An 18,618-nucleotide genomic window follows, 5' to 3' on the forward strand; every position below is an offset into this window, starting at 1 on the left:
TTTTAAATCAACATTTCAAATCAAATCTCCAAGCAACAAAAATATTAGACAGATCAAGTGTGGCACCTGTGCCATCATAGGTAATATCCAAGAGCTGCCTCTGAAATTCAAACAACCGAATTTCACAAAGTGTTCACTATCACAATGGAAGGGAAAGATTTAATTTTCCAAACCACAAGTGCTTTGACCGACATACATACTAATGCCCCTGCACTAGAGCTGCTACTTTAGAAAAGGATTCCTTCCAGTAAATGTGTGCATTTGTTGCTCTCCTAAATGTCTTCTGAAATTGCCATGATTGTTCTACCACATTGTAAAGGGAGAACAATTTCTTGTGTTATTATTGCTACAGGAACGTAAATATTTGGAAGATGGATGCTGCTGAGTTGGAGCTGAAGAATTTACATTGTTTAATACAGGAATTGCCAACGTGGTGCCTACAGGCGCAGAGCCACCCATCCCTGACACTCACAAGGCACCCTATACCGCAATCAGGCTTGAAATCGTTATTATTATTATTCTATTGCAGCCAATAGAAGAGGGTGTTGTGTGTGATTGGCTGTGGGCTGTGTGTGGTGCCCACAGAGCTGGCCCACCCATGAGGCTTGGGAGGCAGCTGCCTCAGGCCGCACCCTTCAAGGGGCGGCACCCATTCCACTGCACAGTTTTGCTGCTGGTATCCCTGGCCCCTAGGGGCAGAGAGGGACTGACAGCAAAGCTCTGCAGAATGCCTTCCCTCCTACTGAGTCAGTGAGAGGGAGGCGGTTCATCTTCCAGCTTTGCCACTGTGCTGGGGGTGGGGAATCTCCCCCCACACACAACCCAGTGGTCACGAGGCTTTGCTTCAGCTTGTCCTGAAAGGAGGAGCCAATGCAATTCCCCACTGCTGGTTGGGAGGGGGGAACCGGAGAGGATCATCCAAACACCACCAGAGTTTTCACCCTCCATTGTGGGGGCAGCAGCAGGGCATTTCACCTCAGGTGCTGAAATGCCACAGTCCACCCTTGGGTGCCCATGACAATTTATGTGGTTGGAAATGGGCCCATGGGCCCCAAAAGATTGGTTGGGTACTTTTCATATCCACATCGGGGGCAGTGCACTTCCTAGTCCTAGCCAAGGTTCATCATAATCCTGACACACCAATGGGACTGCCCATAATTCACAACAATCTCCCAATTATTTATTGTTATTTATGGACCGTTCATTTGGTCTTTGATTCAGGTGAACAGAACATTGCTACCTTTACTTTTGCCTTTAGGAAGCATAATAGATCAGATTTTTTGTTTTGTCTTGTGGCGTTCAAATTTAGAGGTGAAAGCACAAAAGCCACATTTTAATGGACAGGACAGGGCACTTGTATGGTATTAACAAAATTTATTCACAAAAATTATGGTTAGGAATATAAACATATAGCTCAGAAAGCAGAAGCCAATGGAAAGGACCATAGGCAGGGGCGAAGGAAGGAGAAACCGGCACCCAGTGTGGGGGGCGGTGCAAACTGCCTGGCGGCACATGCGCACGGCACTACATACTGGAGGGATTCTCCGCTTGGTGGCTGCAGCGGCAGCAGAGGGATCGCACCACCATCCGTACGGTGCTCGAGCGGTGCTACACATGTGCCACTGGGCGGTTTTGCCGACGGCGCTGCTCGAGCACCGTACAGATGGCGGCAGGATCCTCGGCTCACAGCCTGCAGCAGCAGTGGCAATCACACTGCCATCCGTACGGCGCTTGAGCACCACCGCGCATGCATATACATAGCGCTGCTGCACATGAGGCTTACGTATGGAGCATGCACCATCAGGAGGTTTGCTGAAGGCGCCGCTCAAGCGCGCTATGGACAGCAGCCGAGGGTGCAGCTGCAAGTGGAGGATTGTCCGCATCCGGCTACGGTAGCATAATGGCGGTGGCTCATGCCACCACGCCCCCAGCAGGGTACCTTCTTGTCACCCCCGCAGAGATGGCACTCGGGACGAACTGCTCCCTGCCCCCTTCTTCTGCCACTGACCATAGGTTAGATCCAGACTGAAGCTGCAATTGTAACCCCACTCACCTCAGAGTAAACACCTTGACTTCTGAGCAGACATGACTATGATTGCAAAAGTCTCATTGAACTTCATTAATCTAGATCCATAAAGTTTATTAAATCATTTATCCTCTCTGAAATTATTGGAAAACCAAAACAAATGGAAGAAGCACAGTTTAATTTTTAATTAATAGGGTTTCTTTTTTATTCTGCAGTGGTTTTGTAGCACAGACACATGTGATTCTCACTAGTATGGGTAATTTGTGATTAGTTTATCACATCAGAGCACAGACAAACGTATTTGCCATACAATAGCCTGCCTAATTGGAGATCTCTAAGATGACCATGCTCATTTGATAGCTACAAAGATTCCCACTGTGCATCACATTTGCTCTTAATAATGCCTGATAGCACCAGATTATAAGCAAAAGAAATTCCAACAAGATAATTAATTTACAGTGGTTCAACAATCACTACAAGGGAGTCAATAATGTTCATTTATGAGCAGGATGAGTCACCTAATTAGTTAATTGAAATTGGGCCTTATTGCCAGTCTCTTGTTCTTGGTTGAGGACCATGCTTGACAATGGATAAATATATATGAATACCAATTAACTCACATGGAAAGGCAGAAAGTCCAGATTTAACAAGAGTGTAGTCTATATAGGGTTGGCAACTAGCCACAAAAAAACCACAGCCAGGCAAGTTTTTATGTTTGGGGGCAAATTGCCTGAAAAACAGAGGCAATGTTCTCTCTGTGTGTGTTTTCCCCTCAGCCATCTCCCCTCCCCATATAATTTAAGGGAATAGCTAGCTTTTTGTGCTGGGCTCATGTCAGTGGACCTACCAGAAACTAGTGTGCTCTGATCTTCAAGTCACCAAATTACTGATGGCCTCCACACACATACCTCAGCTTCACTGCAGGATAGAGAGAAGAAAGAAAGCCGTGAAGGAGTGGACATAAAAAATTCCCCACACCTGAACTAGGAAGATATGGGTTTGCGATATAAGGTACCGGTAAATCAAGTATGTTTACCATAACACACGCCATGCAGGAACAGGAATGTATGTTTCATGAGGTATGTAAACGCATTGTGCACTGTGTTACTCATTCAGTTCCCACCGTGTGTATAGACAACAATGCAGAATGTCTGGCTGTGTGGAGCTGGGCATGCAGAAGGTATGGAGGACTATTGCCACCAATCACTAACCCCTCTTCCCCATTTACACGCATAGGGCTATGTGTGCTACATTACATAGGTGTAATGTGTAAGTGGAGCTAGATCTGATAGAGCAAAATAATGAAGTGCAATGAGTATGCTGTGATGGCTGTTCCTAATTAGTATTTGAAGTCCCCCAGTAGTGCAATTAGTGGAGCTATTAACCAGAAGGTTGGTGGTTCGAGCCCACCCAGGGACGGTTGGACTAGATGACCCTTGTGTTGGTGCCTGGGTACACAGAGGTGGACCTTGCTGGATCTGCACCAACTTGGAAAACACCAGGCAGTTGCGTTCTTCCCCACAAGCGACCCTCGGGATGATTCATCACTCTTATTTCCTGACGTGCTTCGGTGACATGTATCTGAAGATATATGCACACAACACAAAAGCAGAATCCAAGGCAGAAGCTAGGCATTGGAGGCGTGGATTTCTAAGCTACTTTATTATGTACAAAACAGAACAAAAGAAATCAGGCTCCTCTCTCCTTCTTCATCTCCGAGAGAGCATAAAAGCAATACATTGCTACCTCGAGTTACAAACGATTCAGGTTTAAAACTCTGCTAACCTGGAAGAGTTACCTCGAGTGAGAACTTTGCCCCAGGATGAGAAAGGAAATCGTTGTGCCGGCAGCGCAGCGGCAGCAAGAGGCCCCATTTGTGAAAGTGCGCCTCTAGTTAAGAACAGTTTCAGGTTAAGAACGGACCTCCGGAACGAATTAAGTTTATTACTAGAGGTACCACTGTAATACTACATAACGGAACGGTGTAACTGAAACTTCCGTTCTCATGACTCCAACAGTATGAAATGTCAACACAGACGTGATGAAAACAATCACACATCCGCAATGGGAGGAATGAAATCCCAACATCTCGGGGTCCCTTCCAATTCTATAATTCTATGTTTCCAGCACTTCCTTGTGTTCACTTGCTGTCTGCAGAGATTCCTAGTAGGAACTTTTCTTGGCACATTTACACACACAAAAAAAACACACATTGATTCCCCCTCATGTTAAAATTAATGAGGTTCGGAAGCCATAAGCCAGTTTATGAGAAGGCTCTGTAAGCACCCAAGGAATAAAATTTCTGTTCACCACCATTTCCGTGTGTCCTAGTGCAGGTATCTTCAACAGGACATGCATTGGGGACCAATTAACAATCTTTTGCCATATATTTTCAGGTGGTAGTGCTTCTGTTGTGACCCATGATGGATTAGGCCACAACCCACTAGCAGATCCCAACGCTGAAGAAACTAGTGTGCCTGAGAACTGCTTCTACATTTCATTGCTCCACACTATTTTATGTGCACATGTTAATTACCTACTGCCTTGGCAGAATTTGAAGAGCAGCATTTTGAAAACACAAGAGATCAAATAAAGGAAATACAAAATTGCATGTTTTATTCTTTTTAAAAACAAAACAACAACAACAACCTGTGAATACTTTTCAATACATTTTGCAGTATACTTTGAAGAAGCGCTTTTTATATGTGAGTGATATCAACGCTGACAACTTTGAATATATAGCCATAAGGAGCACATCTCCTGCTAATTTCTGGAACGGTACTTTTTACAGAAACCATTCATTTAAAAATTATGTATCTTGCATTATATAACACAGCAGAGTTAAGAACAGCATTCCGCGGAACACATATTGCCAAGCAGCCCACATCTAGGATTGTAGAAGAGTAGGGGAGAGTTTATCCAAGATTCAGCAGAGGTTTTACAAAGTCACTGCATTCAGGAGTGACCTGATGGCTGGAAAGTGGCCAACCAAATGTCATTATTTAAGATAGGATCTGGGAACACTTCAGGAAATTACAGACCATTTAGTTTTGATTCCTTTGTAGCAGGGGGGAGAGGTCTTAAAAAGCATTTTAGGAGATTAAATGGAGACATTTAGAAAAGCACAGCTTGATTAAGGATGGCCAGCGCAGTCTCAGGAACGAAGGGTCATGCTTCACTAACTTGTGGATTTCTCTAAGGATAAGAATACAAGGGGAATGAAGTAGATGGCACAGACATTCAAAAACAAAGCTTCAGAGAGCATTAAGGAGGTCTGGGATAATTGTGCATCTAAAAGCTACGTATGTTGGACAGAGATGTGTTAAGAATTTTATTTTAAAAATAATAATCAGATATTCTGGAGCAACAGCAAGAGAATATATTTTCAGGAACTAGCAAGAGAATATATTTTAAAATGGCAATACAGTACTGATTTTATTTTAAGAGTAATGACTGGACTGCATTATTAATTAGTCATGTGAGTTAAAGGTGCAGCACATTTTATATTAAATCCTTAGCTTTGCGTGATCTTGGGGTTGGGATACATATTTGTTGCTTATTCAAAGTGTGGTACCAGTGGACAGCCCCTTCCCAAACAACTTCCAGTAAGAAAACATTTCATAGGGGTTCATGCTGCAATACTCATTCAACTCAAAGTAAAGGTTATTTACTCCTAAATTAATGTTGCTGTTAGACTAAATTTGGTTAAGGGGTTCATACTTACATTTTATTATACAGATGACTAGTGGTAAAGTACCAATCACTGTATTTCTGGTTATAATTTTGTTTCTAAGGCTTCAATCTTAACCTTATCGCCCTGGGAATAAGCCCCATTGAATTTAATACGACATATTCCTGAGAGGATATAGTGAAGCTTGCACTGTAACTAACTATAGATATTGATGCTAAGCTCTGAATGTGAAACTCCAATTCAGCACACACGAGATTTTATTTTTTTAAGTCTTCTCAGAATTCTATAAAATATAAACAGGCTGTTCCAATGGATTATATTTTAGAATCATAAGAAGCAGCCGTGTATATATACCCTTAGACAAAATAACCATTTGCCAGGTGTCAAAAGGATTTTGCACATTCCTCTCCTTCCAGACAGAGGCTTTTTGTCCTGCTTTGGCATTGTTACTTCTTGTTTGAAGATCCTGCCAAATTAAACAGCTCTGAATACTAGGGGAGCTGAACATGATGTTCACACCTTGGGACCTGACTTAACATGTTGCTTTACATTTCCACTATGCTTCCAAAGAAACAGGAATATAGGACGCTGCCTCACGCTACCTCAGGCTGTTGATCCAGGATTTCAGATAGGAAGCTTTCCCAGTCCTATCCGAAGACACCAAGCCTGAGGCTGTTTGCATGCTCCACCGCTGAGCTCTTATTCTTCTTAAATAGGCTCCTTTGCATAGCTAGGGCTGGCCCACCCATGAGGTGGACTGAAGCAAGTGGAATCCCAAGGGGCAGTGCTGATGTCACAGGGTTGATGTCACAGCGTTGCATAATGTGAGGCCAGGGAGCATGTTACAGTGGTAAAGGTGCGGAGCCCATCACCTAGAGACGTGAAAGCAGGGAAATTCATTTATTCATTCGTTTTACTTATTAGTCACTTCCCATGAAACATTCTGTGGTAACTAGCAATAAAAAACATACTGCACATAAAAAACAATTTCAAATCCAACAAAGAATACCCAAAAAATACCCCGCAAATACAAAAATACCCACTTAAAAGGCTTGAGGGAAAAGGAAGGCCTTTGATAGGCACTGAAAAGCCATCACAATGATACTGGTCTGATATCATAGAGGAGAGTTCCACACTAATGGTCCAATTTTACATAGTATGGAAGGAACCTCCTGATGAAATGGTGTATATGTAGGGATGTGAATAGATGCTAGGAGAGTATGTGTTTATAGATATTATCCTTCCTTCCTCATGTTTGTGAGTTCAGCAGAGTGCCATCACTTTGCAGCTTAAAAGGAAGCTTAGCTAGGCTAGTTTTAGTCTCTAAGCAAACCAGGATGCTTTCAGGCAAACTGGATTCTACTGGTATTTCCCCCTTTTCTCCCCCTTAAAACAATACTCACACTAACAGCCTTGTAAAATTTCAGAAATAGACTGGAAAGAGAAGTTGCTGAATTGCAACTCATTACCAAACTTAAAACCATGGAGAGACCTGGTCTGAATAGAGACATTGGATTCTTATCTCATTATACATGACAAAACTATTTTTAACCTTTTCACCCCTTGCTTTTGCCTGTTATACCAATTGCAGTCATTAACAGGTTTACCACACTATCAGCCATCACCCATTCCCACCACCCTTCTGAGTAACACCCTCCCCACCATCTCACTATATATAAGGTCTGGTGACTTCTGTTTCAGTGTATCTGAAGAAGTGTGCATGCACACGAAGCTCATACCAAGAACAAACTTAGTTGGTCTCTAAGGTGCTACTGGAAGGATTTTTTTTATTTATTTAGTCTTGTAAAAGCTATACATAACATTTGCTCACTCAAGAGTTTTCTGTTGCAGAGTAACAGATATGGTAGCTTTGTTCAGGCAGGCTTAAAATGGTAATTCAGATGGAGCCTGAGCTGTAGCTCAGACCTAGCAGTTGTCCTCACATTTCTGGCTTGGTGATGAGATGAAGAGGGGTGAAGAGAGGCAAAATAAAGAGTGTGTGTCCATGCTGTTAAGGCTATGCTCTCCCCCTGTAAAGACACAGCGGGAGTGTCTCTCAGAGTTCTCTCTAGCAAATTACAGGAAAACTATGTGCGCTTCAGTTCCGATCGTGTGCCTACCTGGCAAACAATGAATCATTGGTTTGACTCTCTTTTGAATAGCCCACAATATATTTGTACCAGCACCTTGAAATTAGCCTGGTAGCTAATTGGTAGCCTTTGCAATTATTTCAGCAGTAGTGTAACATGGCAGTGAAATCAGGCAAACAGCGGAGCTTCTGCATTCTGCCCTAGCTGCCATTACCGAAACACCTGGAAAAAGCTAGAAAGTCAGCTAGAAAGTCAGCAGGTCTCCTGGACTCGCTGATGGCCAATGATTAAACTCAACACCTTGAGGCCACCAGGATGAACCCCTCAAAACCAAAACCTAAGACCTGACATCCTTGCCAGACAGGGTAGGTAGATCTCTTGACAGTTGCTACCTTGAGCATCTGAAATTATCAATCGGGAGAGAGTGAAAACACTCCCTCTGCCCGACCCACACCATGAGGCTTGGGAGCAAACGTTTATTCATTTAACAAGATTTATATGCTGCTTAAACAAAATTATCTAAACAGGTTGCACAAGTTAATATATAGGTAAATGGTGGTGCAGGTCAGAGTAGAACCCTTTGAATTTAAGGAACATGACTAACCTGGCTCCATTAATTTCAGTGGGCCTACCCTGAGAGAGAACTTATCTGGCTATAACCAAAAATATTTACTACAATATTTTCTAAAGATACTGATGAAACAAAAAATAAGTTGACATGGAATTTATCAAAATAACAATGAACACAGTAATCTTTAATAACAACAACGACAATCTATTAATCATTTAATAATAATATATTGATAATAATTTATTAACATTAGATGTCTGGTAGGCGTCTCTAAATAAATAAACAAGCACCAAAATCAATACAGGTGGCTGTGTAATACTAGGCAATGGTCTTGCTTGCGCCTTTAAAACTTTCTTTTTTGTCAATGGTCCCTGAAGTATCTCCCCCATCCCTCACCTGAGGAGACAAAGCATCCATTGTGGAGGATCTCCTCTCCCACACACAGCAAGTTTTTTAGCTGAAGGTGTCTTGGGCCAAGCTTTAAATGGAAACCAACAAAATACAGTGTTTCGCTTGAAATGCCACTGTAAACTCTGAGTTTACTGTACATATGATAGCTTTTAAAACAAAGTGTATGATTGTATATTATTGTGCTCTTGGTCAAAGCAGGGCTAAGCCTGTGCATTTTACACGGTTCACTTAATGAAAATTACTGTGTATTATGTAGGCAGATATAATTTGTTCAGCAATGAATTCTGATTCTTAAATGCCCTTTAACATAACCTGTAGTATGTAGGCACTTGGAATATGGCTTGAATGAGGGGGGAAATAGATGTGCTTTCCGGTTATCACAAAAATAACCTTGAAATTATGGCTCAAATCAGAAAAACATAGCAATATTGTTCTTATAAATATGTTCACCAATGTATTATAGCGACTGATTTTTAAGATCACAGTGGAACGTTCTTTCTAACACATTGATTCTTGTTCCTTTCAAGAGATTTAAGGTGCCATAATAAAAGGCAGAAAAATATTACTGCTACACACTGATAATAGAATGTAGCCAAAAGATACGTGTGTAGATGTATTTTTTGAAGTTCCCATGTTGATGTGATATTTGAGGCAGCAATGCAAATCACCTCTGCACCAGGCTGGGATGTTGGTGGCTTGATTAGGTGACGATATTCCTTTGCCTAGCCCTGCACCATCACTCCACCAGTGTGGCGCTCCCTATTCCACCTGCCAATGGGCAGAAGTACCACTGGTGGGATCCATATTGATGGTAGCCCACAGAAAGTTCCTACACATGGTGTTTTTGAGGAAGGATTGAACCTGGCCCTGGATGTGCTGGATTCCAAGCAAAGGCGGAGCTAGCTGCTCTGGCACCCGGAGCGGTGCACATGCTGTGCATCTGGGGGCAGGGCTAGGTGCCCGTGGGGGGCAGAAACAAGTTGCCTGTGGGGGCAGGACCAGCGTTTAAGGATGTGCGCCACCTGTGGCGAGCGCCCCAGGGGGCACAGTGAGCGGTGAGCATCCCAGGGGGCGCTGCCCATGGCAAGTGTGGAGCGTCCCAGGGGAGTGTCCGCCCGTGGTGAGCGGCAAGTGGCTCGGGGCGCACCCGGCTGTGGCGAGCGTGCCAGGGGGCACGCCGATGTCACCCCCACTCAGGGATGACACCCGGGGCGGTTTCATACCCACCGCTTCCCCCCTTTCTCTAACAGTGATTCCAAGCTAGCCCTACATTATTGATGGCATCATGCCAGATTCAGACCTGATCACTGCACCAGCTCCAGGTGGGGGCACCATTTGCCATCCTTCTTGGCTTCCCTCCCCAACCAGCATGAGCAACAGTGGCCCTGCCACTCGCTGAAGCACCACTACTGTCTCAAACAAACCTTATATCAATTCCAAGACCATGGCACCCTTGTGTTGCATTTGAAGCTTTCTACAGTCGTGCAGAGGGAAGGGTTTCATCTTTGAGGACATTCCTCAGATGAAAATAGGGACATTTCTCACTCCCCACAACTGACCTTCCTTGATCCACCATTTTTGTCCCCTCCCCACTGAGCATTTCTACCACCACTACACCAACCAGACACAGCACACACACACACACACACCCTCCACTAGCCCAAGAAATTTTAGAAAGGAGCAAGATTAGATGTGGACACACAAAGCATTTAAAAAAAAAAAACAAGACTCCTTGCACTCTGCTCCACTCCTCCTTTCTTTCCACACAGGGCAGCCCTGCCCTTTGCTTGCACCTCAGAGCCAGTGTGGTAGCAGCCTCTCCTCCCCCTTGCCTGATCTCAAGCAGTCACTACGAGCTGCCCAAGGGAGGCCGGCCGTGGCGCCATGGAGAGGCAATGGGATGCTTCCTTGAAGCAGCCGCTGCTCAGAACAGGTGCCGGCTTATCCTCCTCCCCAAGTTTGGCAGTGGTGGCACTGGCAGGGGAAACAGAGGCATTCTGGGATCAAAGCAGAAGCCGAGATGGGTTTCATAATTCTGGGACAGTCCCTGGAAAATAAGGGCACTTGGATGGTATGTGACAGCTGTATCAAGGCACCTTCTACGCAGTGAAAGCTGTTCATTGCACCCATACAGTAATTTTGCCACAGTCCCCCCAAATACTAGCTAAAGGAATTGTTCATTCATACATGGTGCTGGGCGACGGCGGGGCTGGAATCTGAAAAGTGTAAAGATCATGAAATTGCTCACTTTCATCAGGAAGCCACACATTCAGCAAACACATTTTCTTTCAGCTTTGAAAATCTACTGGCGACTGTGCCAGCTCTAATACCAGAAAAGTAGCAAATATGAAACAGAAAGCAGTAATACTCAAGTTAGCTTCAGTAGCACTTCTGTCATTTGGTAGGCAATCGATTGAACTGGGTGCAGAACCTTAAAACATCAACACTCCAGGTAATTGAGGAACCTAACACAGTGATTGCAAAACACAAAACTGCCCCGTCACCCACTTGCTCCACAGCAGCAGAGCATGAGATTGGACTTCGAATCCTCTGCTAGTTTTGCCCGCACATAATTGTGGCAAAAACATGGTGAGAGAGAATGTAGCTCCCCCTTTTCCCCTTCCTTAGTATAGGAGTAGCCAACACAATGCTTACTGGATGTTGCTGGACTACAAGTCCCATCAACCCCAATCAGTATGGCCAGTAGTCAGAGATGATGGGAGTTGGAGTTCAGCAACATCTGGAGACCACCACACTGGTTATACCTTTATAAGTAGTTTTGCTCTGCACATGTGAGCTGGATGGAAGGAAAGGAAAGGAGCCTGGTTTGATCTCTTAGCCTAACCTACACCACAGGGATGTTATGAAGATAAAATGGGAGGCAGGGAAGAACATGTCTAGAACTTATTGGAAGAAGGTGGTGGGATATAAATGCAATTGTAGAAATCCACTCGTGCAAGATTCTTCCAAATAATTTCATGCAAGTCCCAAACACCACCACAGCACTGGACACACGACCCTCTGAAGATGTGTTTTCAAGCATATAGTGTTGTATGGAGGAGGACAGATGGGGAAAGATCTGGTCCACACACGTACCTTTGACTTGAGCAACGTTAGAGGCAATTCATAACCTCTACAAAGAGAGGTGCCTTGAAAGCCTTGCTTTTTAACTTCCAAATATGTGGCAACAGGCTGCATTTGCACAGTGGCTAAACAGCAGCATACTGCAAAAGAGAAAGGGGCACTGCCAAAGATGGACAGGGCAATGTGGTTAAAGCACAAGAGGCAGGGCTAGAACACCAAACGTTCCCACAAGAGATTCTCCCTCCTACTTTTGATGCTGTTCATTTACTTCTTTGCCTATCCCAAACCCATGGATAGTAAAATTCATGGAAGTACAAGAAACTACAATTTTTCGTCTTAGCCAACCTATCTGCCAATAAGTTGTTTTGGAGAGGCTACCACAAGACAGGTGCAGCTTTGAGGCCAACCAGCTGCTGTCCTGACTGTTACCAAACTACAGCTACTATCAGTAGTGAAAAATTCAGAAGTGTAGGGTCCCTTCTAAGATTAGCAATAACCTTTTAATTGTACAATAATAATAATAAAGGATGCATTGCAACGATCGGTGCAGACCTCCACGTGTTCCCTTTCAGCTAGATATGTCTAAAGCACATATGTACATGATCTGGAGTGTCTGTGCACATACATGATCTGGAGTTCTCCAACACCTTCTTTCAGAGTTCCTTAAGCTGTGTTTTCAATGAAGCCCCATTGTACAGAACAGAACTTGCACCCCATTCTCTTGAAACTGAAGCGCCTTGTGTTTTCAGTGCTCCTAAATGCTCAGCTTTAGAGCATACAGTGGCTGCATAGCACCCCTTTCATGCTGACTGGGCGGCTCTAGGATGCTGGAGACAGGGACCCTGCTTCAGACAAATTCTTCAACCCCCTGCGACCCCGGCCACACTATACCGCTGACTACTATATAACTTTAATGAGTATTGCGAATTTGGTAACAGGTGCTTGCCAAGCCTCTCAGCTGTCTTCAGGATCTGCCTCTGCGTCGTGGCAGATCTAGGAATGGTGTTCTGCAAAGAAAGGTAGATCTGAAGGAAATGCAGAGATCTTCCACTACCATCTCTTCAGATGTTGTCAAGTGAGCTGGAATGTTGCTCAGGCTCCTTCTCCAAACCTGCCCATCATCTAAAATTATTTACATAAGACTCTCCGCATTATATTCTAACCTCTGCAATGCTAGTATTAACTACTGACATCTGCGAAGTCTGACTAGCAAGTGCTTTACAGTGTCAATTCATCCGAAAGCAAAATGCATTTCTGAGTGCTGCGGGGTCCTCGTTATTGCCAAGGAGAAGTATCAACGCTCATATGACACCTAGCAGAAATTAGTACTCACATTCAGAGAAAAGCTTTTGTCATTTTTTCTCCCTGAGTATTATGTGGACTTTATTGAGATGACTGCATCTGACACCTGCTGTAATATAAATGCAGCTATAATTAGCCAACGGATGCTCACTGCAGTTTAGGTCGAATCCCTTCTGTGGGAATTATGCTTTAAAATATTCAGAACTCCAAGTGGCTCTCATTACATTTAATTTTTACTTAGAATTAGGTGGTCCAGGAAAAAAAAATTAGGATTGTAATAGCCCCCTGCTGAATGCCACACAGCAAAGTGAAAACCCATAGATTTCCCCCCCTCTCCTACAAATGAAAAAAATGGGAACAGCAGACTACACTACAGCCTTCAATTGAAGTCTGGCTTTGCTTAATTGTACTTTTTGCACTCATCAGTCTCTCCTCTTCAGAGCAAGCTACAAAAATTGCCTGAATAGCCAAAGAAAAGTTTCCCACAGTCACTGGCCACAGAAAAACACCATTGTCCTTCCTCACAGTTTGATGGACAACATTTCTATAAATGGGTAGTCAGTCCGTCAATGGCACCCTTGCTGAAAAGGCAAGAGAAGAGAAGAGATTCTGCCAATATCTGACAAAGCATGTTAACACATAATCAGGCATTCACTAACCAGGCAGCTGCCCCTGGGACTTCATAACACAGGTGCCTTTAGAGCCATTTCCTATTCACAGATAAAGGAAACAAGCAGGCGATACCTGGGAAAGGAGCAGTCTATTATGGCCTGTCACATGTCCATCTTTTGGGCTGCATGCAGAAAAATAGAAAGGACATAAAGGAAACTTCAAATTGAATGGTTAAACTAGAAATGCAGTATGGTATTTCCAAACCCCGTCATAATGTCAACTTAAAATAATAATAATAATAATAATAATAATAATAATAATAATAATAATAATAATAATAATGCAGTACTAGACTCTCATGTGAAGGCTAATTCACACAATACTTTTTTTAAAATGTTGAACTTAGACCCCATCTGCTTGAACTGCAGATAGTTCAACAGTGTCCAGATGTGTCCGACTCTCTCCTGATTAAACCCACTAAAAGCAGCAGAAAAGATTCAGATGGAACATTACAAAGATCTAGACACATTCTGAAACTTTCACAAGATCAGTTTGATGCGTATAAGTCAAATAAAAATGTCAACTTGAAATGATTGGCTTGTGTAAAAAGAGAGAGACCATTTTCACTGTGTAGGTGCTTGATATCCTTCTGCATTCCTCCTAAATTGAATTGGGATCATCAAAGTTTGGAGTCCCTCATTGGAAAGTCTGGAAATGTTGCTGGAGCACAGTAGAACCATCCTATATAAACCATGGCTGTCGGGAGTTTCAAAAGCAGTGTGCTAATATGGCACGGAGTCAGCTCTTCTAATTCACTGGTGGGACCACATTATATGAGCCTAAGTAGCTTTTTGGATCCCAGCCAATAGCTACAACCTGGGCAGAACTCGGCAAGTCAAGGACCTGAACATAAGCAGAGGGATTTTGTTCCTCTCCTCCCACCAGAGCAGCCTCCTATACCACATACGTTTGAAACTCTCCTGGGTTTCAAGGGTGACTTATATTCTAAGATGGGGTTGCTGAATCAAGTAACTAACGCTCTGCATGGACAACTATTATCAGCAATGTAACATGAAAACTGCAACAAGCATGTCCAAAACATGTTTAATTTGTCTCCAGCTTACTTAGGCTGCTGTTCTATACACACATACCTGGGAGTTTGCTCCATTAAACGCAGCAGAGGTAACTTCTTAATAGAGGTGCATAGACTTTCACTGCTAGTTCCTAGTAATTGCTTTGGAGAGCCAGTGTGGTGTAGTGGTTAAGAGCGGTAGACTCGTTATCTGGGGAACCGGGTTCGTGTCTCCACTCCTCCACATGCAGCTGCTGGGTGACCTTGGGCTAGTCACACTTCTCTGAAGTCTCTCAGCCCCACTCACCTCACAGAGTGTTTGTTGTGGGGGAGGAAGGGAAAGGAGAATGTTAGCCGCTTTGAGACTCCTTCGGGTAGTGAAAAGCGGGATATCAAATCCAAACTCTTCTTCTTCTTCTTCTTCTTCTTCTTCTTCTTCTTCTTCTCTTCTTCTCTTCTTCTTCTTCTTCTTCTTCTTCTCTGGACTGCACAGCACAAGGGAAGCATGCTCTGGCCTCTATCCCTTCATTCAGCAGACAAAATGCCACTGGGGAGGGTTGTACCAAGAACATCACAACCAGGGGAAGACCAGCGAAGAAGGTCTATCAGAGCAGTTGCCACAAGCTTGCTCCCACCCCATCACCTTCCAGAAAAAACACTTTCACTACAAGTTATCTTAAGAACAGAGTGGAATTGCACACTTATCTCTGCCAGTATCCAGAGGAACAAGGGTGGCTGGGTCACTTAGTAGCTCTGTTTGAGCAAGACCACCAGCAAGGGAGGATATGCCTGACCCCGGCAGGATATAAATGCGTTTTACAACTCAAAAAACATTGTTCACCATCCTTGTCCCCACTGACCTCCCTCTTCTTCTACCTTCCATTCCCCATGCTGTGGTTTTGGTCCTTTTAAAGTTTATATGCCTGAGGGTGGGATGCGGGTGACGCTGTGGGTTAAACCACAAGGCCTAGGGCTTGCTGATCAGAAGGTTGGTGGTTCGAATCCCCATGATGGGGTGAGCTCCTGTTGCTCGGTCCCTGCTCCTGCCAACCTAGCAGTTCGAAAGCACGTCAAAGTGCAAGTAGATAAATAGGTACCACTCTGGCGGGAAGGTAAATGGCGTTTCCCGTGCGCTGCTCTGGTTCGCTAGAAGTGGCTTAGTCATGCTGGCCACATGACCCGGAAGCTGTACGCCGGCTCCCTCGGCCAGTAATGCGAGATGAGCGCCGCAACCCCAGAGTTGGACACGACTGGACCTAATGGTCAGGGGTCCCTTTACCTTTACCTATGCCTGAGGGCAGGGTTTGTCTCGCTCTCTTTGTTGCTGGGCAAGCCACTTTGGGAGACAATATTTGTCTGAAAAGTGGGATTAAATGTGGAATATGAGAAATAAGTCAGGGAGCATAGGCATGTCAACTCCTATTGTTTTATTTATTTATTTATATTTGAGGATCTGTCTTGTGAATGGGATTTTATTCCTTCCCCTCATTTGCATCTGCTTCTCTTAGGAGGGTAAAAAGCAGAGTCAATCCATTTATCACTGCACATGCCTGAAAGTGCAGCAAACAGACAATAACCAGGGCCAACGAAAAACATCTAGTTTGTTATTCTAAGAAAGAACATCTTCTGAATGTCAGCTATCCACATCTCAACGCAACTAACATTGCTACCACTGAACTGTTAGATCTTCTCAGGAGCTTAATGTAAAAAGCCTTCTAGCCAGATCATAAACACCACTTCACAGCAGAGCATAGGATCCAGTAATTGATTCCCAGTATCAGTGGGAGAGAAGCCTCAGCCTTTTGACCCAAGGCTGAGACCTCGCCATTACCACTGCACTGAAACTGAGAGCCATTTCTGCCTATTTCCAGGGAAGCTCTTGCATCATGGAGGTGTGTCACAACAAAGAACGGTAGGAGGCCCGGAAGGTGCACAAAAGCAGGCCAAGTAATTGACAACCCTGCATTCCTCATCCCAAGGGTTCCCGGTCTAGTTCTAGGGGTATTGCACAGTTCCCAAATATTTTCCTAACTGCACAGAGTGTTTATGGATGGATAATAAATTACTTTTGGGTCCTTTGGACTGCAATAAAGGATTGATTGGTAATAAATTCAGGGGAAATTGAAATGGGGCATAATCTAGGGTACGAATCTGGGTTAATAGGTGAGTGAGGAAGATTAATATGCTGTTATCTAGAGATGCTTTGGGAGTAAACCAAGGGAAACGGAATTGATTTAGAGAGCAAGACCTGTTGCAGTAAATGAGCTGGAGGGGAACTGATTTTGGATGTTCTAGGCAGGAGTGCAAACTAACTGAAGGATTTATCTGGGGAGATTTGGATGGGAAATGAGTTGGTTTTCATTCTGTGACATTTAAATTCAAAACTTGAGTTCACAAATTATCATATGCAAATTTGTGTCTATGGGTCCACACTTTCAACTCCCTTTTAAGTACCTAACACCTCTGACCAGCCTTCTCATGCCAGGGTTCCATGATGGAAGAATGGAGGAATGGTGTAATATAAATGGGGGGGGGGGGGAATCTAGAGAGACAGATATACTTTTTGAAAAGAAGCAAGTGGGTAGCAGTGTAAAGTTTGCAGTTGTGGTGTTCCGGCAGTAGAATCTCTTGACCCTGACAAACAAGGGCAAAAACCTTTGTGTTGAGAAGTACGTCTAAGCACTTATTTTTCATTTTTACATGATACAGGATAAAAATGCCCATTATTTATAGAACCTTTTCTGAAAGTTCAAAACACTTCATGGATGTAGCTCTTGAGGTGAGAGGAGGAGTTTAATGTGCTCCTTCTAGGACCCCAATTTTAATCATTTTTCCAAAGCTACTACCATACTTGTATTTCCAAAGAAGTTCCCACTGGCACCAATAGAGGCTTCCCTTGAAAAAACAGCTACAAACTGTGGGTGGGAAAGAGTTAAACATCCCCTCCTCACCCTACCCTCCAGTCCCAAGGCAGTTATTTACATTTTTAAAAATGTAATATATTCAATATATAACCTTTATTTAAAACCAACTGTGTGCTAGGCACTATATAAATCCAGGTGTCTCTGTCCAAACATTTCAAAGGGCTTTGTGTGGTGTTTGGGGCTTAATAATATGGCACATAGCCTGCCAGAGAGACATGCATGAAGGGAAAGGCCATGCATATACAGCTTGGGCTCAAGCTAAAGCAGTGTTTTTCAACCACTGTTCTGCGGCACACTAGTGTGCCGCGAGATGTTGCCTGGTGTGCCGTGGGAAAAATTGAAAAATTACTTTATATATAGTCAATATAGGCACAGAGTTAAATTTTTTAACATTTTTTAACATTTTCTAATGGTGGTGTGCCTCGTGATTTTTTCATGAAACAAGTGTGCCTTTGCCCAAAAAAGGTTGAAAAACACTGAGCTAAAGACTGTACCTCCCTGCATTGAGCCTTCTTCTGGGAAGGCCTTTCTCATGGTCCTGCCACCTTCACAGGCATGCTTGGTGAGCACACAAGGCCTTCTTGGTGGCTGCTCCCAGATGGTCCAACTCGACTCCTTTCTGCTTTCCTTTTGCCAGCAGGCAAAGACCTCTTTGTTCCGACAAATTGGCAGCAACTTCTGAGGTGGGTCTTGTGCTATCTTTGCATGTTTTAAATGTTTTTACAGTAATAGGGTTATTGCTGTTTTTAATATTTGTATTTATTCTCTCTCTCTCTCTCTCTCTGTGTGTGTGTGTCTTAGTTCTGTTTTAATTTCTGCTGTGAACTACCTTGGG

The sequence above is a fragment of the Lacerta agilis genome, chromosome 1, assembly GCF_009819535.1.
Source record: "Lacerta agilis isolate rLacAgi1 chromosome 1, rLacAgi1.pri, whole genome shotgun sequence".
Classification (NCBI taxonomy): domain Eukaryota; kingdom Metazoa; phylum Chordata; class Lepidosauria; order Squamata; family Lacertidae; genus Lacerta; species Lacerta agilis.